Raw genomic sequence first — 27,048 nt, 5'->3', positions numbered from 1 at the left:
CCAAGGTAACTGGGCTAGAGTTCAATGTCCTGGATAAACCTCCCATCAATCAGGTTCCTAGTAATCACACACTTTGCTGACCCGTGATAGACCTCAAGACTCTTCCCACTGGAGTCCCGACTCCGGGCACTCAGCGATCAGAATCAGAATTGTTATCACTGGCTTATATGATGCGAAAGTTGTCTTGTGGCAGCAGTACAGCAGAGAGACACAAGATTACTATAAATTTCAAAAATAAATAAATAGTGCAAAAAAAAAGCAATAACCAGGTAGTGTTGATGGGTTCATGGACTGTTCAGGAATCTGATGGTGGAGGGGAAGAAGCTGTTCCTGAAATGTTGAGTGTGGGTCTTCAGGCTCCTGTACCTCCTCCCTGATGGTAGTAACGAGAGGAGGGCATGTCCCAGGTGGTGAGGGTCCTTAATGATGGATGCCGCCTTCCTGAGGCACCGCCTCTTGAGGATGTCCTCGATGGCGGGGAGGGTTGTGCCCGTGATGGAGCTGGCTGAGTCTACGACCCTCTGCAGGCCTCTTGCGATCCTGTGCATTGGAGCCTCCATACCAGGCGGTGATGCAACCAGTCAGAATGCTCTCCACCGTACATCCACAGAAATTTGCAAGAGCCTTTGGTGTCATCCCAAACCTCCTCAAACTCCTCTAATGAAGTAGAGCCACTGATATCGCTGGGTAACCAGAAAGATCCCACAAACAGCGGCGAGGGGAGTGGTCAGTTCATCAAGAGTTGCCGGTCGAAGCATGAACATTGGCCCAGGACACGGGGAGATCTCTCCCGTGGACAGCGTGTGGGAGTTTCCACTGACGACACCAGATCAGGTGGAGCTGACAGGCCAGCAAGTCGGTGACCTTTCCCCTTAAACCCCTGACACCCCCAGCCAAAGGCTGAATGTGAATGGTTCCCTTATATGTTGAGATGGACTCTGACCTCACAATCTACCTTGTTGTGACCTTGCACCTTACTGTCTACCTGTACTGCACTTTCTCTGTAGCTGTGACACTTTATTCCATACTGTTATTGTTTTTACTTGTACTAGCTCAATGCACTCTGTACTAACTCAATGTAACTACACTGTGTAATGAATTGACCTGTACGATCGGTACGCAAGACAACTTTTTCACTGTACCTCGGTACTAGTGACAACAATAACCCAATAACCAAGTTAAACTTGGATGCAAAAATCTACCAAATCACCCGGGCTCTAAAAGTGAAATCTCCGGCATTCCGCTAGCACTGTAACTTCCCTCAGAAATCCCAGAGCACTTCCCGGCCAGTGGTGGAGTTTGGAAGGAATGAGGCAGGGAGGGCGAGGAGGAAGATTTCATTGGACGAGGCAGGTTGTGATCTGGGAATACACTGCGTGAAACCCTCAGGGAGGGGGAGAACCTCGAACCCTGCAGAATGAGCAGAGGTTAGGGACGAGACACGGAACACGCCAGAAACGTTCAGCGGGCTGGGCATCGTCTGTGGAGAGGGAAACGGTGACCTGTCAGCACTTCGGAGCTGTGGCCCATTCAGCCTCCGTGGTGTTTCCTTCGTCTTTCTGCCAAGGTGCATCACTTCTCGCTGGGTTAAATGTGATCAGACAGCCACCTGTCCATTCTGCAGACCTGCTCGTGACTTCTCACACCCCGCAACCCTCCTCCTCACCGTTTCCTCCTGTAGTTGTGTAAAATCTCCAAATCTGGAGACGTCAGCCTGCATCAGTCAGTGTAAACTAATAAAACAGAGGGAACCCAGCACTGACTCTTGGGAATACCGTCATCTGGTTCAGAAACAAAATTCTCCGATGATTCTGGTTCAATCCTGACCTTCAGAATCAGGTTTATCATCACTGATATATGTCGTGAAAATTGGTGTTTTGTGGGAGCAGTACAGTGCAAGACATAAAAATTACTCTAAGTTACAAAAATAAATAATTAGTGCAAACCAAAATAGTAATAATTCTACAGATGTGCTGTTGAAAGCATCCTGACTGGCTGCATCACGGTCTGGTACGGCAATCTAAATGCACAGGAACATAAGAAGCTGCAGACAGTAGTGGACTCTGCCCAGTACATCACGGGCACATCCCTCCCCACCATCGGTGGTATCTACAGGAGGTGCTGCCTCAAGAAGGCAACATCCACCGCCAAAGATCCCCGCCATCTGGGCCGTGCCATCTTCTCGCAGCTCCCATCGGGCAGGAGGTACAGGAGCTTGAAGTCCCACACCACCAGGTTCAGGAACAGCCGCTTCCCTTCAAACCATTCGGTTCTTGAACCAACCGGCGCAACCCTAATCACCACCTCATCAGTGGAACACGATGGACCGCCTCTTGCACTACCAAGGACTCGTCTCTGATTGTGGCTTTTTAATGTCTTGTTTCACAGTCTTTTTTTCTTCACTGCCATGTTCAACTTGCGTTCTGTGTTGCTGTTGTCTAAATCTACATGCCTGTGATGCTGCAAGTACGTTTTTCATTGCACTTGTACTCATGACAATAAATTTGACTTGACACCCCGATATTTCCCACTTTCCAATCAGGCATTTCCCTACATCCAGGGAGGACCGGAAGGTTATGGAAAGCCCTTCTGCAACCTCCTCCCCCACAAACGTCAGATGCATCCCATCCAGATCAGGTGCTTGGTTTAGATGAAGCAGAGTGAGCCGTTCTAACACCTCCTCCTCACCGACGATCAACCCACCGCTACCTCTCCCACACAGGTATCGGAAGCGTCCTCTTCGTCGCTACACGGTGCCCTGAACACCCAAGCCTCCACCCCACAACGTCCATCGGGAAATACGCGCGCAGCGACACAAAGCTGGGTGGGAACGCGAGCCATGAGGAGGAGACAAACTGCCTGCAAAGGGACGAGAGGCACACAGGCAAGCGGTGGCAGATGGGAATGAGGCAGACGGGAACATTCCTGTGGGAATGGGTGAGGTTTTCCACTCTGGTCAAAAGGCACAGCGAGAGATGCAGCACAGTAACACACCCACCGAGTCCATGTCAGCCACCAATTCGCACTAATCCGACAATAATCCCACTTTTCTCCTCTCCCCATATTCCTGATGAGATTTTTGTAAAATAAAGGGCTCAAAGGGTTAAGAATTCAGGGCTAGAGCTGCGGAAAGCTTAAAAAGTGCTCAAAAAGATGGTGTACAGCATGTTGCCAGGTCTTCAGGAGTTGAGTTACAGGGAAAGATTGAACAGGTTAGGACTTTATTCCCCGGAGCGTGGAAGAAAGAGGGGAGATTTGATAGAGGGTTACAAAATTATGAGGGGTATAGACAGAGTAAATGCGAGTAGGCTCTTTCCACCTAGATTTGGAGAGATAAGTACAAGTGGACATGGCCTTAGGGTGAAAGGGGAAAGGTTTAGGGGGAACTTCTTCACTCAGAGTGGTGGGAGTGTGGAACGGGCTGTCATCTGACATGGTAAATGCAGGCTCACTCTTAAGTTTTAAGAGTAAATTGGATAGAGACATGGACGGGAAAGGTCTGGAGGGTTATGGATGGTTGCAGATCAATGGGACTAGCGGAATAAAAAAAATGGTACAGACTAGAAGGGCCGAATGGCTGTTTTAGTGCTGTAGTGTTCTATGTTCTAAGGGTGTGGACACACAATATCAGGATAACAGATGTGTAAAGGATGAATAACAAGTCTTTGTTTGGTTAGAACTTGTCAGCAAGCGGTTGTATGACTTGTAGCCGAGGATAACAAGTAGTAAAATTAAGGAGTAAGCGCCGTAGACATTGTAAACCGCCACGGAGTGTGAACGCTCCCATCTCTCATGTACTCGAACCGTATAAACCTGTTAGCCGATCAATGTACAGACTCTGACCAGCAGTGACCAATGGAGTTTTCTATCTCTGCAGAGAAATGAAGAAGTTTGTGCTGAAAATGTTTCTGAGTGATGATCTCCAAGTTTATAGTAATTAAGATTTGGCGATAACATTTCCCATCAACTTCTCCCACTCACCGACACACTGCAGCCAATCACCCACCAATCCTCACTCCTTTGGGATAACGGGAAGTAAAAGGAGCACTCGGAGGAAGCCACGCGGTCACGGGGAGGACGTTGCCAACTCCACACAGACAGCACCGGGGGTCGGGATTGAACCTGGTCTCTGACGGGTTGGGAGCAGCGACCCTACCAGATGAGCCACAGCGGCACCCTTCGAAGTGCAGGAGACAAAACACTTTGAAAGTGTGGCTGCAAATGTCAGGGGACAGAGGGATCGCCCCTAAAGTTAACGCACAAAGTCCAGCAAGCAATTTGGAATCCATCTGGTGCATTGGCCTTTATTCCAGGTGGGTTGGAGTACAGAAGAAAAGGGCCCAGAAATGTGAGCCAGGAGCACTGATTTTAACCTGACGCTGCTTGTCTGAGGTCAGCGTCTCCCAAAGTGAAGCAAGACGAGTCACAAAGGAAGTTCGACTTTCGGAATGTGACAGGGAAACTTTGACCAAGTCGTCCCGGAGCAGCGACCACTGGGCGCTCTGGGACATGCAGGTCTTCATAGAGTGGTGCTGGAATGGGAACCGCAAAGTCCCAAACGTACCACTGGGCTGAAGCAGGACATTCGGTCTCAGTTTAACCTTGATCTCTTTGGCCCAACCATCCAACCCACCCGATATGAACCCGCGACCACTCACCCTCTGGGGCCCGGGATCCCCACTCCCAACCGACTCCCCAACATTCCTGCACTACCCTCACGCTCAGCCCTGACCTTGTGCCATCCAACCACCCTCCCCCCCCCCCACCCCCGCCACCCCCCACCACCCTATATTCTGGTCCTCACACCATGGGAAGGATGTAGATGCAGGAGCTTCGGAGAGGTTGCAAGAAAGGTTCACCAGGATGCTGCCTGTTTTGGGGAACACTAGCTACAAGGAGAGGTTAGACAAACTTGGATTGTTTTCTCAGGTGCCTTGGAGACTGAGGGGCAACCCCATCGAAGTTTATAAAATTATGAATCAGAATCAGGTTTATTATCACTGACATATGTTGTGAAATTTGTTGTTTTGTGGCAGTAGTACAGTGCAAGATGAAAATTACTGGAAGTTACAAAAATAAATAAATAGTCCAAAAGAGGAATAACGAGGTAGTATTCACGGTTTCATGGACCGTTCAGAAATCTGATGGCAGAGGGGAAGAAGCTGCTCCTGAAACGTTGAGTGACATATGTAGGGTAGAGCGTTAGAGGCTTTTTCCCCGGGGTGGAAATGTCAAATATTAGAGGGCGTAGGTGAGGGAAGCAAGTTTAAAGGAGATTTGTGAGGCAATTTTCTTTTTCGCTACACAGACAGTGGTAAGTGCCTGGAACACACTGCCAGGGGAGGTGGTGGTAGCAGATACACTAGCAATATTTAGGAGGCATTTAGACAGGTGCATGAACAGGCAGGGAATGGAGGGATTTGGATCACATGCAGGCAGATGGGATTAGTTTAATTTAGCATCCTGGTTGGTGCAGACATGATGGGATGAAGGGCCTGTTCCTGTGCTGTACTGTTTGGAGCTATAACCCTTTCACCCAGCCCCGAACTTTCTAACCAACACAACAACCCTAGCTACTTCACTTGTTTGCCAACCTGGCTCCAACTCTTTCTCCCCCCGCCACATCCAGACCCGGCCTTGGTCTCGGAGGGCACATCTTCAGCGGCAGGGAAGTGCGGGGCCCCTTAAATGCCTCGGGCCCCATCAACCAGTCACTGCTGAGGCAGCTCGAGCCACCTACCACCACTCTTCAGGGGCTCACGATCTCCAAGGTGAGAGATGTTACTGGGATCTTATAGGGCGTTAGAGCAATATTAACCTCTGAATGGAGACACAAGAGACTGCAGATGCTGGAAATCTGGAGCAACACACAAAAGGCGCTGGAGGAACTCAGCGGGTCAGGCAGCATCTATGGAGGGAAATGGACAGCCGAGGTTTTGGGTCGTGATCCTTCATCAGGGCAGGCATGGTAGTGCAGCGGTTAGCGTAACACTATTACAGCACCAGCGACCCGGGTTCAATTCCGGCCAGTGCCCATAAGGAGTTTGTACGTTCTCCCCGTGTGACTGCGTGGGTTTCCTCTGGGTGCTCCGGTTTCCTCCCACATCCCAAAGACATACTGGTTAGGAAGTTGTGGGCGTGTTACGTCGGCGCCGGAAGTGTGGCGACACTTGCGGGCTGCCCCAGAACATTATACACAAAGATGCATTTCACTGTGTGTTTCGATGTTCGTGTGACTAATAAAGATATCTTATCTAATATCTTATCTGGGCTTCATTCAGCCAGTCCAGATGAAGGGTCTCCACCCCAAATGTCAACAGTCCATTTCCCTCCATAGATGCTGCCTGACCCGCTAAGTTCCCCGACCATCTCTGAAAGTTAGCTTGCAACTGGGACAGTAGACTGTATTGATTCAAGAATGGATTTTTATAGGCAGGAAGATAGCAAAATGTAACCTCACAGTTTGGGAGAGGTGAGAGAGCGAGAGTGGACCAGTGAACCTGCCATTTATAGGGAAAATGGTGGAATTTATTATCAAGGAAGTGGGAATAGCATTGGATAGATCAACATGGATTTACAGAAGGGAGATCATATTGAACAAACTTAAGAGTTTTTGTTTTGCGATTGCAACCAGCAGAAATGATGAGGATGAACCAGATGATGTGGGGTATTCGGACATTCAGAAAGAACCACTGGTAAGACTACTAACTAATAATACAGTACAAGGCAAAGAGGGTCTGCTGACATAGATAAAGGACAGGTTAAGCAGTTCGGGAATAAATGGGTGATGCATGTGTAAACGAGAGCAGAAGTAGGTCATTCAGTCACAAGAAACTGCAGAGAGTTGTGGACACAGCTCAGCACATCATGGAAACCAACCTCCCCTCCATGACTCTGTCTACACTTCTCGCTGCCTCGGTAAAGCATCCAACGTAATCAAAGAACCATCTTCCCCAGACATTCTCTCTTCTCCCATCGGGCAGAAGATACAAAAGCATGAAAGTGAGTACCACCAGGCTCAAGGACAGCTTCTATCCCACTGTTATAAGACTACTGAATGGTCCCCTAGTACGATAAGGTGGAATCTTGACCTCAAAATCTACCGCATTATGACCTTGCACCTTGTCTACCTGCACTGCACTTTCTCTGTAGCTGCGACACTTTATTCTGCATTCTGTACTGTTTTACCTCATACTACCTCAATGCACTGTGTAATGAATTGATCTGTACGAACGGTATGCAAGACAAGTTTTTCACTGTACCTCGGTACTTGACTATAGTAAACCAATTCCCTTGCTCTAATAAAACATCACGACTGATCTCTCACATCAGCAGCACTTCCCACACTAACTCCACATCCCTTGATTCTCTCAATATCCAAAAAGAAATCTATCAATTTATTTTTTTGAAATATACTCAGTGACTGAGCTCCACAGCCCTCTTGGGCAGAGAGTGCCAGTGATTCATCATCCTTCGGATGAAGACATTTCTTTTCATCTATGTCCTGATTGGCCAGCCTAATGTTTTGAGGCCTGTGACCCTTTGGTTCTGGAAACCCCACCCACGGAAAACAAATTCCCATCAATCCCGCCAAGCCCTGTCAGGATTTTGTCCTTTGTAATGAGATCACCGCTCATTCATCGCAACTCGAAATTGGCATTGTGGATCAGAGCGGACACTGCGGGCTGAAGGGCCTGTCCCTGTGTTGTGCTGCTACAGCTTTCCTCAGACGTAGCACAGGCCAGCACAGGAACAGGCCCTTTGGCCCACAATGTCTGCACTGACACACGATGCCGATCTAAACATCTCATCTGCCTGCTACTCATGGCCCATATCCCCTCCATTCCCCGCCCGTTCATGTGCCTGGCTAAATACCTCTTAAATCGGTTATTCCCCTCCATAGGTGCCGTCTGACCCGCTGAGTTCCTCCAGCATTTTGCTCCAGATCCCAGCATCTGCAGAACCTCTTGTATCTTAAACAGTACCATGGTATCTCCTTCCACCACCCACCCTGGTAGCACATTCCAGGCACCTACCATCCTCTGTGTAAAAAAAAAAGAACTTGCCTCATGAATCTCCTTTGAACTTTCCCCCTCTCACCTCAGACCTATGCGCTCTAGTATTTGACATTTCCATCCCGGGGGTGTGGGGAGGAGGGGATTCTGACCAGCTACTCGAGAGACACAAGAGAGACTACACATGCCGGAAATCTGCAGAAACACACACAAAACAAAAAAAAAAGCGCTGGAGGAACTCAGCAGGTCGGGCAGCGTCTATGGAGGGACGTGCACAGTCGACGTTTTGGGCCGAGACCCTTCATCAGGACCATTATCTGCGTCTCGCAAAACGTTAGATACTTCTGTCCGGTCGTACCCCCCCCCCCCCCCCCGGCTTCCAGCGCACAATCTAAGTTCGTCCGATCTCTGCATGTAGGAAACGCAGGCAAGGAGCTCATGGAACAAAGCCCCAGGCGCTGCACCCTCTCTAATGCAGGGAGATCTTGGGCAAGGTGGCCATGCTGATGCGCTTCAATCTTCCTGCACCGGAGGCCGACGTGCCAAGCTTGCCAGTATGAACCCTGTGGGCCGGCGATCCCGGGCGGGGTGGGGGAGGGGGGGTGGTCCCTGGGGTCCGGGAGCCGAGGGAGTGGGGTGGAAGGGGCCGGGACTGTCCCAGTGCAGCGGCCCGCTGCGGTGGCGGGACCTCGGCCCCGATCCTCTCCCTCACCCCACCAGCACTGCTCCCGGCGGTGATTAAACCAGCGGCCCGGCGCTCCGTGCCTACCTGGGGCCGAGCTCCCGGCGCCTCCCTCGGCCGGCGGGCGGACCCTCAGCCGCTGCCTCCCCATCTCATCCCTGCGGAACCCCGTCCGCCGCCGCCTGCACTGCGCCTGCTCGGCGGAGGCCGCTTCCGGTTTCTGGCGCCAGCGCCCTCGGCTCCCGTTACACCGATAGAGCGTTTTCTCCGTCCCGGGGACTTCTGGTTAAAAGCGGACGCCATTGGACATGGTTCAATTCGTCCTTGAAATATCGCCTTTCGGGTCTGAATCGTCGCTGTTTGCTTTCAGCTGGACATAGCGTTTGACTTCTGAACACAGTAGTAACGCAGGAACTAAAGAGCTGGTCATTGACTTCAGGAAAGGGGGCGGTGCACATGCACCTGTCTACATCAATGGTGCTGAGGTCGAGAGGGTTGAGAGCTTCAAGTTCCTGGGAGTGAACATCACCAACAGCCTGTCCTGGACAAACCACGTGGATGCCATGGCCAAGAAAGCTCACCAGCACCTCTACTTCCTCAGGAGGCTAAAGAAATTTGGTTTGTCCCCTTTGACTCTCTCCAACTTTTATCGATGCACCATAGAAAGCATCCTATCTGGATGCATCACGGCTTGGTACGGCAACTGCTCTGCCCAAGACTGCAAGAAGCTGCAGAGAGTTGTGGACACAGCCCAGTGCATCACGGACACCAGTCTCCCCTCCCTGGACTCTGTCTTTACCTCTTGCTGTCTTGGTGAAGCAACCAGCATAATCAAAGACCCCACCCACCCGGGACATTCTCTTCTCTACTCTTCCATCGGGTAGAAGATACAGGAGCCCGAGGGCACATATCACCAGAATTAAGGACAGCTTCTACCCCACAGTGATAAGTTCCCTTATACAGTGAGATGGACTATGACCTATGACCTCATGACCTCACGATCTACCTTGTTGTGACCTTGCACCTTATTGCACTGCACTTTCTCTGTAGCTGTGACACTTGACTCTGCACTGTTATTGTTTTTACCTGTACTACCTCAATGCACTCTGTACTAACTCAATGTAACCGCACTGTGTAATGAATTGACCTGTACGATCGGTTTGTAAGACAAGTTTTTCACTGTACCTCGGTACAAGTGACAATAGTAAACCAACACCAATACCTCTGCCGACAATTTATGCTGGATAATCGTTACTGTGTTCCAAAAAAACTGCTAGAGGATCTACAAACAGTCCAGTGGAGGAACTCAGCGGATCAGAATCAGATTTATTATCACTGATATATGACGTGAAATTTGTTGTTTTGCGGCAGCGGTACAGTGCAAGACATAAAAATCTATAAGTTACAAAAAATAAATAAATAGTGCAAAACAAAAAGGAATAACGAGGCAGCATCTGTGGAGGCAGAGCGATAGTCGGGTTGAGACCATGCATCAAAACATTGACCATCCCTCTGGCTCCACAGATTTTCCGACCCGCTGAATTCCTCCGGTAATTTGTTTTTCCCTCCTCCAGATTCCAGCATGTGCAGTGTCTTGTGGCTGTTGGAGGCAGGGGAGAGGTGAGATGGAGGGAAATGTGCAAATATCGACCAGAGCTTTGGGCGTCTTCTCAACTCCCCTTTAAAACAATCGTTTGTTTTCAGCTGAGAGAACAGGTTCTCAGTTTAAAAATTGTCTCGGATAAGTTGGAGGGAAATAAGTGGGGTAATGGGATTGCTCTGAGAACTGACATTGACTCGATGGACCGAATAGTCTCCTTCTTTGTGTTTGGTAAGATGTACGCGGTGAATTGGAAACAGACCCGAGCCCAATGACTTAAAATGTCTTTCAATTTGACCCAAACTTCTCTTTGAATAAAACAATTGTGTTGTATGTTATTTAATGGGATCTAGAGCAAGCAACATGCACCCACTCGGTCCAGGACTATAGTGTCCAAACTTTAACACATGGGAAGTCCTTAATGCGTCCCTCTTCTCCCTGTTCTCTTCCGGGTAGGAGATAGAGAACCTAACGACATGGTGTCAAGACGACAACCTTTCCCTCAAATGTCAGCAAAACAAAAGAGCTGGTCATTGACTTCAGAAAGCGGGGCAGAGCGCACACCTCTGTATATATCAATGACGCTGAGGCGGAGGTGGTTGAGAGCTTCACGTTCCTAAGTGTAAATATCAACAATAGTTTGTCCTGGTCCAACAACGTAGATGTCGTGGCCAAGAAAGCTCACCAGCATCTCCGCTTCCTCAGGAGGCTAAGGAAATCTGGCATGTCCCCATTGACCCTCACCAATTTTTATAGGTGCACCATAGAAAACATCCTATTCAGATGCATCATGCATTGGTATGGCAACTGCTCTGCCCGAGACTGCAAGAAACTGCAGAGAGTTGTGGATGCAGCCGAGTCTATCATGGAGACCAGCCTCCCCTCTGAGGACTGTCTACATGTCTCATCACCTCAGAAAAGCAGCCAACATAACCAATGACTTCTACCCCAGTCATCTCTCTCCCCCAACCCTTCCATCAGACAGTCATACAGCACAGAAACAGGCCCTTTGGCCCAACTGGTCAATGCTGACCAAGATGCCCATCCAAGCCAGTCCCATTTGCCAGCGTATGGCCCATAACCTTCTAAACCTTTCCTGTCCATGTACCTGTCCAACTGGCTTTTAGAAGTTGTTACCGTACCTGCCTCGACCACTTCCTCTGGCAGCGGAATCCACATAGGTCCCACCCTTAGTGTAAAGAAGTTGCCCCTCAAATTCCTATTAAATCTTTCCCCTCTCACCTTAAACCTATGCCCTCTTGATTCGCCAACCCTAGGAAAAAGACTGAGTGCATTCATACTAACCATGCCCCCCATGATTTTATACACGCCTACAAGATCATCTCTTGGTCTCCAATGCTCCAAGGAATAAAGCCCTAGCCTGTCCAATCTCTCCCTTAACTCAGGGCCTCAAGTCCTGGCAATATCCTCGTTTCTTCACTCTTTCCAGTTTAATAGCATCTTTCCTATAACAGGGCGACCAAAACTGAACACAATACTCCAAGTGCAGCTTCACCAGCGTCCTGTGCAACTGCACCATGACCTCCCAACTTTTATACTCGATGCCCTGACTGATGAAGGCCAGTATGCCAAAAGCCTTCTTCACCACCCTGTCTACCTGCGACTCCACTTTGTGAACCATGTACTTGTACTCCAGGGTCCGCTGTCTACAGCACTCCTCAGGGGTCTGCCATTCACTGTGAAAGTCCTACCTGGATTTAACTGTCCAAAATGCAACACCTCACACTTATCTGAATTAAACTGAAGTCCATATGCACCACGTCTACTGCCCTGGACTCATCAACTTTCTTGGTCACATCATCAAAACCTCAATCAAGTTCATGCACAAAGCCATGCTGACTACTCCTAATCAACCCCCGTCTTTCCAAATGTGCCTAGATCTTATCCCTCAATCCTTTCCAGTAATTTACCTACCACAGATGTTAGATTTACTGGTCTGTAGTTCAGGTTTTTCTTTGCTGCCCTTGTTAAATAAAGATTCCCTCTGTCTTCTATGGGCAGAGGAGATTTACCTAGATGTTGCCTGGATTGGAGAGCATGTCTTATGAGGATAGGTTGAGTGAGCTGAGGCTTTTCTCTTTGGAGAGGAGGAAGATGAGAGGTGACTTGATAGAGGTGTACAAGATAAGAGGCATAGATCGAGTGGACAGTCAGAGACTTATTCCCAGGGCGACAATGGCTAACACAAAGGGACATAATTTTAAGGTGATTAGAGGAAGATACAAGGGGGATGTCAGGGGTAAGTCCCCCCCCCCCCACAGAGTGTGGTGCATGCGTGGAATGCACTGCCAGCAGAGGTTTTGGGGGCAGATACATTAGGGAGATTTAAGAGACTCTTAAATGAATGATAGAGAAATGGGGGGCTATGTGGGAGGGAAGGGTTAGATAGATCTTAGAGCAGGATAAAATGTCAGCACAACATTTGTGGGCCGAAGGGCCTGTACCGTGCTGTAATGTTCTATGGTATGGCATGGTAGTGTAGCGGTTAGCGTAACGCTATTACAGCACCAGCGACCCAGGTTCAATTCCCGCCACTGTCTGTAAGGAGTTCGTACGTCCTTCCCGTGTGTCTGCGTGGGTTTCCTCCGGGTGCTCTGGTTTCCTCCCACATTCTGAAGGCGTAAGGGTTAGGAAATTGTGGGCATGCTATGTTGGCACCGGAAGTGTGGCGACACTTGTGGGCTGCCCCCAGAACACTCTGCACAAAAGATGCATTTCACTGTGTGTTTCTATGTACATGTGACTAATAAATAAATATCTTATCTTATGTTCTATGTTTAAAAGCACAATATTCACTACCTTCCAGTCTCCCGTGGTGAATGATGCAAATCTCTCAGCCACAAGCTACAAAAGATACAAGGCAGAAGATGCAAAAGCTTGAAAACCACCAGGCTCAAGGACAGCTTCTATCCCGCTGTTATAAGACTCTTGAGCGGACCTCTTGTACGACAAGATGGACTCTTGACCTCACAATCGACCTTGTCGTTATCCTTGCACCTCATTTGTCTGCCCGCACTTGCTCTGTAACTGTACCATTATATCCTGCATTCTGTTATTTCTTATCCATGTGTACTACCTCGATGTACTGATGTGATGAAACGATCTGCCCGGATGGCAAAACAGAAGTTTTTCACTGTATCTCAGTACATGTGATAATAATAAACCAAATGCCAACTACCAAATTCGTTGGTTCCTCTGTTATAAGACAAGTTCTTTGAGGTCTCAGAGGGCAAGGACTCTGGACACAGTCTTTGGAGTAAGAAAACGATTTATTCACAAAGACAAACGCAGGACAGAATGAACAGGAACGGATGCACACTTACACACACAGGTGATCACGAACATGGGGGAAGTTGCAACAAGGGTGAGATACACACACACCCACAACAAACTGGTTACAAATGATCAAGGAAGAAACAATACAATGCCTGACCCCCTGAGTCAGTGAAAGCATCGGCTCTATGCTCCTGGGAATCTACCTAGGACGCACCTAACCCTTGTGGAGGTGCACACTCTTACCAATGGTCTCCTCAGCATTGTTTCACGATTCTTGGAGCAATCAAAACAGAGAGAGCCATGCACATGTGGCATTGTTTATAGTGCTGGAGGGCTGGGTGCTCCAGCCCAGGTAATTCAAACAATCCAATGATTCAAGGCCAGGTACAAAGGTGTGTACAGGAGCCAATGGTCAAGGGTGTGCACTAATGGGTGGGTGGAGCCAGACCTTGATTGACAGTGGTGTGGCTTTCGACCATGTGCTCAATGGTGTCATGTGGCAGCCAATGACAGCAGGTCTCCCGGAGACCTCCGAATGGTACCTCCCTGAAACGCTGTAACAATTTCAGCTGCATCTTCTCCCAGGTCCTCACTGGGTACACGAGCCCGACTGCTCGCCCCGGAGAAACCGCTTGTGCTGGGACCGAGCACAAGGTGTCACACTATAAACTACTGAGGCGGCCCGACCCAAACCGAGTCCGGGCAGTTAAGATATTCTTCTAGACGCGGCCACACCCGAGCCTAACACACAGACAGCCGTGTCCCACCGGACCAAGAGGATTATTCGAGGAGGATTCTTGTTTCCCTCAGCTCTGAACTGGAGCGTCAGGCTTGGTTTTTAGGCTCGGGTCTTGCAATTAAAGCCTCAACACTGTAAATCAGTGGGGAGACCATGACCGTGGGATTACTACCTGCGATGTACTTCTGCACTCTTTTTACTGGATAGTCGTACATTCAACCACCATCTTTATGACTGAATGATTTTATGTATTGTTGTTTCATTTAAAAATGTAAGAAAACATATACAAAAAACTACCATTACAGACAGGCCTACATAGTGTAAAGCAGGTGCTTTATCACGTGGCGGGCCAAAACAGACGGATAGAAGGTGGAAGGTAGGTGGATGTCCCACTCTGTGATCTCTGCTGCTCTCCAGCTCTTCGACAATGTGCTCAGCTTCTAACATCACTCCCTTTCATTCCCCCCCCCCCTACCTTCCCCCTCTCACCTGGACTCACCTACCACCTGCCAGCTTCACAAGATCACAAGACAAGGGAGCAGAAGCAGGCCATTCGGCCCATTGAGTCCGCTCCAAGGAAAAGGGAAAAAAGGTGAAAAAAAAACACACACAATATTCTAACCTCAATTTCCGGCCTTATCCCCATATCCCTTGATACCCCGAATATTTAGATATATGTCTATCTTTTCCTTAAACGCCTCCAATGATCTGGTCTCCACTGCTGTACCTGGCAAGGAATTCCACAAATCCTCTGGCTAAAGAAATTTCTCCTCATCTCTTTTAAACCTGTACCCTCTAATTCTAAGATTGTGCCCTCTGAAAACCTGTACCCTCTAATTCTAAGATTGTGCCCTCTGGTCCTGGACTCACCCACCAAGGGAAACAGCCTAGCCACAGCCTAGCTTGTGCTCCTTCCCTCGCCCCCCCCCCCACCTTCTTATTCTGGCTTCTGCCCTCTTCCTTCCCAGTCCTGATGAAGGGTCTCGGCCTGAAACGTCGACTGTTCATTTCCCTCCATAGATTTCCCTCCAGTATTTTGCGTGTGTTGCTCCAGATTCCAGCATCTGCAGAATCTCTTGTGTCTACATTACCTGGTGAGCCAGATGCCGAACCATCGGGAGTTCCGAACAAGTCCGGTAGTGGATCATCGGAGGTTTAGTAGATGGACGCATTACTGTGCATGTTGCAGCGTCCAGTGAGTATAGTCTCCTCTTTTGCGTGACATCACCTCTTTTGCGTGACATCACCTCTTTTGCGTGACATCACCTCTTTCGTGTGACGTCATCTCTTTCGTGTGATGTCATCTCTTCCGTGATGTCACTGGGAGACGAGTCGAAACCTTTGGCTGTTTGTGGGAGGAGCTGAAGTGACAGCTGCCAATGGGAGCGACTTCTGACTGAGTAACCGGTGGGGGGGGGGGGGAGCAAACGATTTGATATTAAAACGTGTCATTCAATTAAATGTAAATAATCAAAAATGTATTCGGATTGACTGTAGTTGTAGTGACTGAAATGGTCCCACGGATTTAATTTTTATATTAAAGCACTTTGATGTGAGCAGTGACTCGGAAAGATGGTGAGAGACAGAGAGAAGGACAGAGAAAGAGGGGAGAGAGAGAGGGGGAAAGGGGCAGAGGGAGAGGGGGAGAGACAGACAGGGGGAGAGACAGACAGGGGGAGAGACAGACAGGGGGAGAGACAGACAGGGGGAGAGACAGACAGGGGGAGAGACAGAGAGGGGGAGAGACAGAGAGAGAGAGAGACGGGGAGAGAGAGGGAGAGAGAGAGAGGGAGAGAGACAGAGAGAGGGAGAGAGAGAGAGGGAGAGAGACAGAGCGGGAGAGAGACAGAGAGAGAGAGAGAGAGACAGAGAGAGAGAGGAGGGTTAGACAGAGAGAGAGGTAGACAGAGAGAGGGGAGACAGAGAGAGAGGGGCAGATAGAGACAGAGAGAGACGGAGGAGAGAGAGAGAGATGGAGAGATGAGAGAGAAGGGGAGAGAGAGAGAGAGGTCAATGGGTTCATGAAGCAGAGCAGTCCATAACCGAATAATGCATGTACCTCAATCTTCCATTGTATCTTATCTGTATTTCAAAATAATCTAAAAGTGAAAAAGTAAAAGTAAATTACTCTTATATTGGGTACGGCTGTCCCAGACGCTGGCAGGGCACATGTAGTAAATGGCAGGAACTTTAGGAGTGTTAAACACAGAGAGACCTTGGGAGCAAGTTCATATTTCAACGAAAATGTAGACACAGGTGGACAGGGTAGTGAAGAGTGCTTGCCATAATAGGCCGAGGGATTGAGTAAAGAGTCGGGAGCTCATGTCCCAGCCGCTACAAAACGGTGGCCAGGCTGCACTTGGAGTATTGTGTAGAGTCCTGGTCGCCGCAGGATGTGGTCGCATTAGAAGAGTGCAGAAGAGGTTCATCAGGACGTTGCCTGGAATGGAGGGCTGTAGTTACCAGGAGAGTTTGGATAGGCTAGTTTTTGTTCTCACTGGAGCTTAGAAACTCCCCGGGGTGGCCTTATAGAGGTTTGCAAGATTATATGGGGGGGGGGTATGATAGGGTAAATAGTCATTGTCCTTATTCCTCATGTAGGGGAGTCTAGAACTGGAGGGCACAGGTTGAAGGCGAGGAGGGAGAAATTTAAAGGAGATCGGAGGGGTATGTTTTTCGCACAGGTGGTGGTGGACCTGCCAGAGGGGGTGGTGGAGGCAGATACAGTTACATAGTTTAAGAGGCATTGGACAGATACCTGGATGGGAAATGAGTGTGTAATGCAGGTAAATGGGATTAGCGTAGATCAGCATCATGGTGAGTGTTATGTTTGTTCTTCATCAAGAGACAAACTTCGCGTTGGGTTTTAACATCTGAACATTTGATTAACCAACACCAGACTGGTTTGCTTTCCCTCTCTTTTTACAGCCACTTCCCGTTCCCCCCATGTGACCCCTTGCATTGCCGACTGGGAACTGTAGTTCTTTATGATAACCACATAGTAACACAGTCAGCACAGGTGAGCTGGCTTGAAGGGCCCATTTCTACACTGTGTAACTCTATGAGAGTCTGACAACAAAAAAAGGCTTCCTACTGTTAACAATTAGTGGCAACCTACAAGCCTGAATAAATATACAAATACTTTGTTAAACCATTCCATGTTTTTGAAGTAAAATTCGTCTGTGTCTGGCTGAGACTTTTTCCTCTTCAACGGAGAAATGGATGTGGGCTTTGCAGCAAAGGTTTTCATTCTTAAGAAGGGCTGAGATGTTAAACTCTGTTTCTCTCCCCTCCTTGTCTTTACCTCTCACTGCCTTGGTGAAGCAGCCAACATAATCAAAGACCCCACCCACCCGGGTCATTCTCTCTTCTCCCCTTCTCCCATCAGGTAGAAGATACAGGAGCCTGAGGGCACGTACCACCAGGCTCAAGGACAGCTTCTATCCCACGGTGATAAGGACTATTGATTGTTCCCTTATACGATGAGATGGACTCTGACCTCACGATCTACCTGTTGTGACCTTGCACCTATTGCACTGCACTTTCTCTGTAGCTGTGACACTTTATTGTTTTTACCTGTACTACCTCAGTGCACTCTGTACTAACTCAATGTAACTGCACTGTGTAATGAATTGACCTGTACAATTGGTATGCAGGACAAGTTTTTTCACCTGTACCTTGGTACAAGTGACAATAATAAACCAATTCCAATAGATGTGCCCTGACCTGCTGAGTATTTCCAGCATTTTCTGTTTTAGGGTGATTGGCAGGGCTAGATTTTAACAATTGCCCATCCTGCTGCCAAGTCCTAATTTACACTGGAGACACAAGAGACTGCAGATGCCGGAATCTGGAGCAACACACCATCTGCTGGAGGAACTCAGCAGGTCGAGCAGCAACTGTGGGACCTCCAGCAGATTATTTTTCTCTCTCCTAGTATTGGTTTATTATTGTCACTTGTACCGAGGTACAGTGAAAAATGTCTTGCACACTGATCGTACAGGTCAATCATTACACAGTGCAGTTACATTGAGTTAGTACAGAGTGCATTGGGGGTAATGCAGGTAAAAACAATAACAGTACAGTGTCACAGCTACAGAGAAAGTGCAGTTGCAATAAGGTGCAAGGTCACAACAAGGTAGATCCTGAGGTCAGAGTCCTATCTCATTGTGTAAGGGAACCGGTTAATAGTCTTATCACAGTGGGGTAGAAGCTGTCCTTGCGCCTGGTTGTACGTGCCCTCAGGCTCCTGTATCTTCTGCCTGATGGAAGAGGAGAGAAGAGAGAATGACCCGGGTGGGTGGGGTCTCTGATTATGCAGCCTGCTTCACCAAGACAGCGAGAGGTAAAGACAAGAGTCCAAGGAGGGGAGGCTGGTGTCCGTGATGCGCTGGGCTGCGTCCACAACTCTCTGCCGTTTCTTGCTTTTGCTCTGTTCTGCTTACTTGGAATTTGTTGCTGTTCGGTAAAATGCTAAAATTCCAGGAGAGCCGGGGATTGCATCTCCTCACTCAGCCTCTGGAGCTTGCATTACCGAGCCGCGCTGCCGCCGTTTGCCGGGCAGCCGCGGTAACCCGGCGGGGCCGCGGTCCCGGGAGCAAGAGGCCAGGTCCCGGAGCATGATCTCACAACCATCCGCAGTGTGGCCCGTCCACACACACACACACACACACGTTCGGGGCAGCGGAATCGGGTCTCCAGTTTAATCAGCACCCGGGGCCGAGCCCAGGACTAAACCCGGGGAACAAGGTTCAGGAAACACCTGGGGCTGCCCGCGCTGGGACAGTCCCGGCCATTCCACCCCCCCCCTCCCCCCAACCCTGCGCCGCGCCAGGGTCCCGCCAGCCCGGAGCGGGCTCTGGGGATCTCCGGCTGCGCCTGCGCATTTTGCCCGACCTCGGGTCGTCCAGACCGGTTTCTGGAGCGCGGGGAATTGTGGGAGGGACGGCGGACATGGGTCCCGTTGCAACCAGCGCTTTCCTGTTCGTCCGCAGCAGAGTTCAGAAACGCGGGCAGGCGGAATGAGAGCCGGTGAGGTCTCCGGACCCTGCCGACATCCAAATCCCGGTAGATAACGGCCACGGTTGAGATTGAGACCGAGACCAAAAGTAAAAAAAAGCGAGTTTAACTCCCAGTGAATAAACACCTCCGATTTTGTGATTCAATGGATTAATGGGCTAACTTCATCATTTAACGGAGGATTAACAAGTTTTTCCTTATGTCACCTTTAGTTACTTTGTCCATCACCTTCTACATCTTGTGGTTCTTGGGCATTCTACTAGAGGTGAAGTTTCTTTTCAACTACTCTCTTTAAATACCTAAACTCTCACGTTTGCAGGAGAATTACCCCAGCTTCTCTAATCCATTGTCCCATGAGTGATTCTGGGACCTTGGGGATAATTTACCACCTCTTCTTAAAATATGGTAGGGTACATATGCGTCCACCTAAGTCTCTCAGGTTCGAGATTCTCGTGTCACCTCCAACAGTTCAGAAATCGCTCAGTACTACACTGTGTTTAATGTGTGTACTCATGTCTCTGCAGTGGGACTTTAAGTCCAACTTTCTGAGAGAGGCAGAAGTGCGACCAAATAAATCACCATTGACCATTATGCCTGAAATTATCTGTTCTGAATTGCTGATTTGAATGTATTGATGACTATTGTAGCACTCCTTTGAAGGGGATTATGAGCAGAGGATTTGTGTCTGGTATCTTAAATCCAACATCAGATCTGCAGTGTCAGTCAGGTCACCAGCACCTGAATGTCATCAACATTTGAATATGGAGCAGGAGATGCTTGTCTACTTTATTTCTGGGAAGAAATTTCAAACCATATGAGGACTAATGAGGCAGTGAGAGCCGCACACCTAAATCAGGGCGTTTCTGACCTTTAACCAGTTACACAGCCAGAACGCAGTTACAGCACAGAGAAAGATAAATCTGCGTTCTCCTTCTGTGTGAGGTTTCAATGAACCAATCTGAAGAGAAACTGATCTTTCAGCCTCTGGAGGAATGAGCAAATATGTACTGATAGAAGTAATACATCAGTATGAATTGTACAATGTTTGAAAAAGAAACAATCACCTATCCCAGCTGAAAATCAGTGCATTATGATGGGGAGTGACTGCCTGCTTTGTGGCTGGGAAAGAGTTCATTGATTTATCCTCCTGTTCAAAGCACCATTGTCCTTATATCAACAATCCTGTGCCCTGAGAAAGCTGCAGCGCATCTTCCCAGAGAAGGGCTGTTTCACTGCTCTGACTGTGACAGGTTTTCATTCAGTCATCTGACCTGATGAGACACCAGCGAGTTCAAAGCGGGGAGAGGTTATTCCGTTGCTCTGAGTGTGAGAGGGGATTCACTCGGTTATCCAACCTGCTGAGGCACCAGCGGGTTCACACTGGGGAGAGGCCATTCACCTGCTTGGTGTGTGGTAATGGATTCACTCTGTCATCCAGCCTTTTGACACACCAGCGAGTTCACACGGGGGAGAGGCCTTTCGTCTGCTCTGAATGTGGGAGGCAATTCGCTCAGTCAGCTCATCTGAAGAGACATCAGCAAGTTCACACTGGGGAGAAACCGTTCACCTGCACCGAATGCGGGAAAGGATTCACTCGGTCATCCAGTCTGATGACCCACCAGCGGGTTCACACCGGGGAGAGACCATTCACCTGCTCCGAGTGCGGGAAGGGATTCGTTCAGTCACCCCACCTGCTGACACATCAGCGAATTCATACCAGGGAGAGGCCCTTCATCTGCTCTGAGTGCGGGAAGGGATTCAATCGATCATCCGATTTCCTGATACATCAGCAAATTCACACCGGGGAGAGGCAGTTCACCCGCTCCGAGTGCGGGAGAGGATTCACCCGGTCGTCCAGCCTGATGAGACACCAGAAAGTTCACACCGGGGAGAGGCCGTTCACCTGCTTCAAGTGTGAGAAGGGCTTCACTCGCTCAGCCATACTCGCAATACACCAGCGAGTTCACACCCAGGAGAAAGTTTAAGTGCACTATACGTTGAGAATTTAAACATCACAGCCACTGAAAACACCAGTGAGTTCACAAGGGAACACTGGTGTTGGACTCTGCAGTCAATTGCTGCTGCTCGTCACACCCCCAGGACTGAACCCTGGGCACTGGGCACGGCTGGGGTTTGTTTCTGCTGGTGTTAGTGACGCCTATAACTGGGCTGGAGTTTAATAATTCTAGGTCTGTGACAAATAAATCAGTTCTGTTTTAAACCCTGTGTCTCAGACCCTTAATGTCTCTACACACAACGTACAGTAGAAAGGGAGGCCATTCAGCCCAGCTGCTCCCTGCCAGTGCTTCTGCTCCACACCAGCCTCCTCCCCTCACTCTGTTGGACTGTTCTTGTATTTTTTCCCCTCTGTGTTCACTCAGCTCCCCACTAAATCCAGCCCTGCTGTTCACCTCACCCACTCCCTGCGGTGACGCGTTCCACACTATCCCTGCTCTGTGGGTGAAGAGGTTTCCCCCGAATTCCCTGCAGGACTTCCTGCAGACTGCAGGACAAGACGAGAGCTCACTGGTGTCATGTCCCAGATATTCCTGTTCACCAGGAGAGACTGTACTGGGTGTTTAACTCTTTATTCCCAACTCTTTTCATCCTTGAAGGCAGACAGATATGTGAAGGTCCGAGAGACACACAGCTGGGTCACTGCAGCACAGAACCTGCTCTGATCGGTATGAAGTCTGAGAGCAGAGTGAGAACCCATCAGGCATCAGTGAAATGCTACGGGGTCTAAAAGCACGAGAGGTCCGAGGGCAGAGGTCGAGGGCTGCTGGCAGCTGTGGTGGGGGCCTAGGCTTCTCCAGTCTCACCAATAGAGGGAGGGACAACGAGCTGACCGTACCTGCCACCTCTGACCTATGAATCTCGATGCAGAACTTGCTGTTTGCAACCAATTGAGCCAAGATAGAAATTCAGATTTACCAGAATCCTTGCATTTTGGGAAAAGCTCTGAACTTTTTTTTGATGGTATTCTCGGCGTTATCGTTTGATTGTGGATATAAAAGTGATTGTATTGTGTGTCGCAAATCCAACACATTGGCAGTCGCGAATTGTGGCCCTTTTTTTATTAGAACATAGAACAATTACAGCAGAATTCAGGCCCTTCGGCCCACAAAGCTGTGCCGAACATGTCCCTACCTTAGAAATTACTAGGCTTACCCATAGCCTTCTATTTTACTCAGCTCCATATACCGATCTAACAGTCTCTTGAAAGACCCTATCGTATCCGCCTCCACCACCATCTCCGGCAGCCCATTCCACGCACTCACCTCTCTGGGTAAAAAACTTACCCCTGACATCACCTCTATATCTATTCCCCAGCACCTTAAACCTATGTCCTCTTGTGGCCACCAATTCAGCCCTGGGGAAAAGCCTCTATCTACCCTATCAATACCTCTCATCATCTTATACACTCGTCAGTCAGGTCCCCCCTCACCCTCCATCTCTCCAAGGAGAAAAGGCCGAGTTCCCTCAACCTGCTTTCATAAGGCATGCTCCGCATTCCAGGCAGCATCCTTGTAAATTTCCTCTGCACCCTCTCTATGGCTTCCACATCTTTCCTGTAGTGAGGCGACCAGAACTGAGTATTGATCAGTTTGTCTACCACTTCTAACCCAGCATCATTTGAAGTACTTTCTGAACACTGCTGCCAATAGCTGAAGTAAGTTTAGTCACTTCAATAAAGTTTCTGTGATTTCCTCCTGTACTACTCTCAGAATCCTCAGATGCATCTCATTTGGGCCTGCTCACTTATGTGCTCAGTATTTTTTTAATACCTCCATGCTGTTGACTCTGATGCTATGACGCAATGTGGCTGCGATGCTGCTGCAAGCAAGTTTTTCATTGCACCTGTGCATACGTGCACGTGCAGATGGCAATAAACTCAACTTTGACTTCTGTGCTCAGTTCTGGTCGCCTCACTACGGGAAGAATGTGGAAGCCATAGAAAGGGTGCAGAGGAGATTTACAAGGACGCTGCCTGGATTGGGGAACATGCCTTATGAAAGCAGATTGAGTGAATTCGGCCTTTTCTCCTTGGACCATCGGAGGATGAGGGGGGGGCCTGAAAGAGGCATTGATCAGGCAGATAGTCAGAGGCTTCTTCCCAGGGCTGAAATGGTTGCCACAAGAGGACATAGGTTTAAGGTGCTGGGGAGTAGGTATAGAGGAGATGTCAAGAGTAAGTTTTTTACTCAGAGAGTGGTGATTGTGTGGAATGGGCTGCCGGCAATGGTGGTGGAGGCGGATACGACAGGGTCTTTTAAGAAACTTTTGGATAGGTACATGGATCTGAGTAAAATAGAGGGCTATGGGTAAGCCTAGTAATTTCTAAGGTAGGGACATGCTCGGCACAGCTTTGTGGGCCGAAGGGCCTGAATTGTGCTGTGGGTTTTCTATGTTCTACCATGTCCAATGTCTCAACTATCTCCACTATTACTTTGGAAATACCTTTTTCCCTGGTGAAGACAGATGCAAAGCACTCCCTTAGTACTGCACATTGTTTTCAGCAACCTTGCACGTTCCCATTTTTGCCTCCACCATATACCATTCATTTACTATTTATATGTCAACAGAACACCTTTGGATTCCATTTATTTTGGCAGCTAATCTTTTCTCAGATGCTCTATTTGCCCCTTTCATTATAGCTTTCACTCCCCCTCTGGTTCTTTCCTAATGAGCCTGGTTCTTGCTGGTATTTACTTTGCGGAATCACAGAATGGGATCTCGGAACTACTATGGGTTGAAGGAAGCCTTTCTGTTCATGGAGTCCCACGCCAGCTCTGCATGCAGTGGTGTGTCCAGTGCCATCCTAATCCTCTGCAAATTATTTCCTCTTTGAAAGCCCTGGATGACTTTGCTTCTGGAAACTGATGATTATCCTCGTCGCTCTTCACGGTGAGTGTTTTTCCTCACATTTTCCCAGTGTCATTTTACCGTCACTCAGTCTGTATCCCCGGTCCTTACACCATCTACCAATGGGGACAGCTCCTCTCTACCTACACCAGCTAAACCCTTCGTGATGGCCTAATTCTGCTCCTATATCTCATGGTCTCATTGGCAGTACAGTAGCATAACGGTTAGCATAACGCTATTACAGCGCCAGCAACCGGGGTTCAATTCCCGCCGCTGTGTGTAAGGAGTTTGTATGTTCTCCCCGTGTCTGCGTGGGTTTTCTGGGGGTGATCCGGTTTCCTCCCACAGGTTAGTAGGTTAACATGGGTGCAACTGGGCGGCGCGGGCTTGCTGGGCCAGAAGGGCCTGTTACCATGCTGTATACATAAAGGAAAAGTAAATGCGGGGGCTGATGAAGTGAAAGGTCAAAGTCAAGTTGATTATTACATGCGCAAATACAGGTGCAATGAAGCAGCACCACAGGCACATAGCATCATATAAGGAGCATTCCCAAGATATAAATTAAACAATTTTTACAAGAAAGAACACAATTAGAACAAACAAAAACAGTCCACTTTAGTGCAAAGTGATCATAGTGTTGTAAAAGTGTTGTTATTAGGGTTGTCATCAATGGTTGAAGGGTGGACCTGGTGGTGCAGGACTTCAGGCTTCTGTACCCCCTGCCCGATGGTGGCCGTGAGAAGGTGGCACGGCCCAGGTGGCGGGGATCTTTGATGATGGACGTTGTCTTCTTGAGGCAGCGCCCGATGGTGGGGAGGGATGTGCCCGGGATGTACTGGGCAGAGTCCACTACTCTCTCTGCAGCTAATGTTCGAATTGCCGAAGCAGACCATGATGCAACCAGTCAGGATACTTTCAACAGTACGTCTGCAGAAGTTTGTTAGAGGTGAGGAAGCAGGGAAAATAAAATTATGCAAAGGTCTATCACGTTGACGTCCGTGGGCGACCGCTGTGCACGGAGCGGCGGCCGTGTGAGGGGGAGCCCGGCAACCTCGGCCACCGCCTGCACACCCTCCCCATTCGGGACTGAAGCAGCCCAGAGCGCAGGCGCACGTCCGCCGTGACGTCAGAAACGCGGGCACTGCGGACCTTCCCCGCGGAGGCTGCCGGAGGGTGGGTTGGGTGGGAGCGGAGCGCCGGGCCGCGGAGCAGCCTCCGGCTGGGGCTGGGCTGGGCTGGGCTGGGGGGTGGAGAGAATCGGTGCGGGCTCCAGAAACCCCGCGGGTCGCCGCCGCCACCGCCCCGGGACCGCGGCTCCGTGCCGCCGACCCGGCCCGGAAGACATTGCGGGTGGGGGACCGCGCATGCGCCTTCCCCCCCCTCGGCTGCCCTCGTTCTTTGCGGGGCGGTTTCTGGAGGGCAGGGGATTGTGGGTAGGAAGGCCGACATTGCTCCGGCTGCGTCCTGCGCCTTTGGACTGCTCTGCAAGCGGAGTCTGAGAATGCAGGCAGGCGGATTTGGAGCCAATGGGTTTTCTAGACGTACCCGATGTCTCGATCTTCCTAGCTGACGGCTACGTTTGGAAAAATATATTATATGTAAGTCTATTTTCATATATGTTTGTCCAAAAATGAGGAACTAAGTTTAACTTCCATTGACAAATAACCTCTGATAATACGTTTACCTGAATCGCGTGTGAAAATTACGTCAATGTGGGTAAAAATATATCTTGCCTTAGTTGCTTTTGGTTCTTTTACCAATCTACACCCTTCTACCCTCTGGTTCTTGGACCTTTTGCCAATGGGAAGAGCTTCTCTCTATCTTGTCTGTCAAGATACTGAGACATTTTTGTACCTGTATTAGATCTCTGCCCAACCATCTCTGTTTTGAGAGCAACCCCACTTTTACAGTCCATCCACAGTCCCTCATCCCTGGATCATTTATTTGTTCCCGGGGATAAATTGCCAACCCTTCTTCAAAATAATAAAATGGAACCTTTTAAGGGAAACTTCAATTATGTTTTAATGATGGCCAATTTCAGGCAGGAGTCACAGAATGTGATTCTTCCCCTGACAGAACTGACATTTCAAGACACTTGCAAAGGCACCATCTCCAACAGTGCAGCAATCTATCAGCACTGTACTGGAACGCCAGACTTAATCTTTGTGCTTTTGAGTTGGACTTAAACCCCTATTCCAGAGACAAGAGTGCTGCTGACTACTTCATAGCTGACCATAGATACTAAAATTTATCTCCTCACAGCTGCTGTCTACCTGTTGAAGACCTTTGTAAACTTTTTACAGGGCAAAAAAAGCAGAAGATTTGTGTCTGGGAATTTCAAAGACAACATCACGCCGCTTCTGTATATCATTGACTTTTGACAATGGAAGAGGAGATGCTTCTCTGTTTTATTCCTGGAAAGAGATTACAAACCATATTGTGACCGCTAAGGCAATGAGACTCACACCTGTGAACTGGGAGTGTTCAAAAGCATCAAGTGTGGAAAGAGCTTCGGACAGTTATACAGCCAGAGGGGAGTGCACACCAGTCCTGTGTGTGTGAGGTTTTGATGAACTAACCTGAGGAGAAATTAGAAACATTTTCTACAAGTCACAGCAGGAGAGGACAAATGATTTGTCAGTGCAGGTTGGTCTGTAATGAAGTTGACTGCTGCATCCTTCCACTGAAACCACCAAACTCATATCCCGGCACATTTCTGTTGAATTAGGCCTTTCTGCTGCTCTGAGAGAGGGAAGGATTCACTATGTCATCTGACCTGAAGAGACACCAGCGTGCTCGCACCAGGGAGAAATCATTCACATGCTCTGAG

The 27,048-nt window shown here is 49.0% G+C and overlaps 1 protein-coding gene and 1 pseudogene across 1 annotated transcript in view; one reads left to right on the top strand and one right to left on the bottom strand.

Annotated features, from left to right (window-relative positions):
* The window catches only part of LOC127576850 (zinc finger protein 850-like), a 33,688-nt gene extending 24,818 nt beyond the window's left edge, over positions 1-8,870 (bottom strand). Inside the window, exon 1 of the mRNA XM_052027656.1 lies at positions 8,785-8,870. The gene's annotated coding sequence lies outside the window, so the exon portion shown is untranslated. The remainder of the gene's footprint in view (positions 1-8,784) is intronic.
* LOC127576398 (zinc finger protein 729-like) overlaps positions 1-27,048 on the top strand; it is a 135,718-nt pseudogene that overhangs the window by 97,995 nt on the left and 10,675 nt on the right.

Source organism: Pristis pectinata, chromosome 12, assembly GCF_009764475.1.
Source record: "Pristis pectinata isolate sPriPec2 chromosome 12, sPriPec2.1.pri, whole genome shotgun sequence".
Classification (NCBI taxonomy): domain Eukaryota; kingdom Metazoa; phylum Chordata; class Chondrichthyes; order Rhinopristiformes; family Pristidae; genus Pristis; species Pristis pectinata.
This window is presented reverse-complemented; position numbering and strand designations above follow the sequence as displayed.